This window comes from Nomia melanderi, unplaced genomic scaffold (genome assembly GCF_051020985.1).
Source record: "Nomia melanderi isolate GNS246 unplaced genomic scaffold, iyNomMela1 scaffold0014, whole genome shotgun sequence".
Classification (NCBI taxonomy): domain Eukaryota; kingdom Metazoa; phylum Arthropoda; class Insecta; order Hymenoptera; family Halictidae; genus Nomia; species Nomia melanderi.
Window position 1 is genome coordinate 7,623,766 of NW_027475130.1, and position 955 is coordinate 7,624,720.

The following is a 955-nucleotide window of genomic DNA, read 5'->3' on the forward strand; positions in this document are numbered from 1 at the left end:
TCTCGGCCCCTGTTGGTCCGAGGTCGATCCCGCTGCACAGATTCATGCGCCAGGGCCTCCTACAGACAACGCACTTTGATTTATTGCGCTATCTCTAATAGCACCCGAGATATTACCAGATATATATTGCATTTTTCCTTGACCCTGACAGTCCGGCCCCATGTGGCGATGGTTTTCTCGGTCCCTCGTGGTCCGAGGTCGATCCGGCTGAACAGATTCATGCGCCAAGGCTTCCTGCAGGCAATTCACTTTGGTTTATGGCGCGATCTGTAATAGCACCCGAGATATCAAAAGATATATGCTGGATTTTTACATGATCTTGGGTGACGGATTCCGAATATCTGTAATTTTCTCGGCCCCTGGTGGTCCGAGGTAGTTCCTGCTGCACAGATTCATGCGCCAGGGCCTCCTACAGACAACGCACTTTGGTTTATTGCGCTATCTCTAATAGCACCCGAGATATCACCAGATATATATTGGATTTTCCCCTGACCCTGAGTGTCCGGCCCCATGAGACTGTGGTTTTCTCGGCCCCTGGTCGTCCGAGGTCGTTCCAGCTGCACAGATTCATGCGCCAGGGCCTCCTGCAGATAATTCCCTTTGGCTTATTGCGCTATCTCTAATAGCACCCGAGATATCACCACATATATATTGGATTTTTCCCTGACCCAGAGTGTCCGGCCCCATGAGACGGTGGTTTTCTCGGCCCCTGGTGGTCCGAGGTCGTTCCCGCTGCACAGATTCATGCGCCAGGGCCTCCTACAGACAATGCACTTTGATTTATTGCGCTATCTGTAATAGCACCCGAGATATCACCACATATATATTGGATTTTTCCCTGACCCAGATTGTCCGGCCCCATGAGACGGTGGTTTTCTCTGCCCCTGGTGGTCCGAGGTCGTTCCCGCTGCACAGATTCATGCGCCAGGGCCTCCTGCAGATAAGTCCCTTTGGC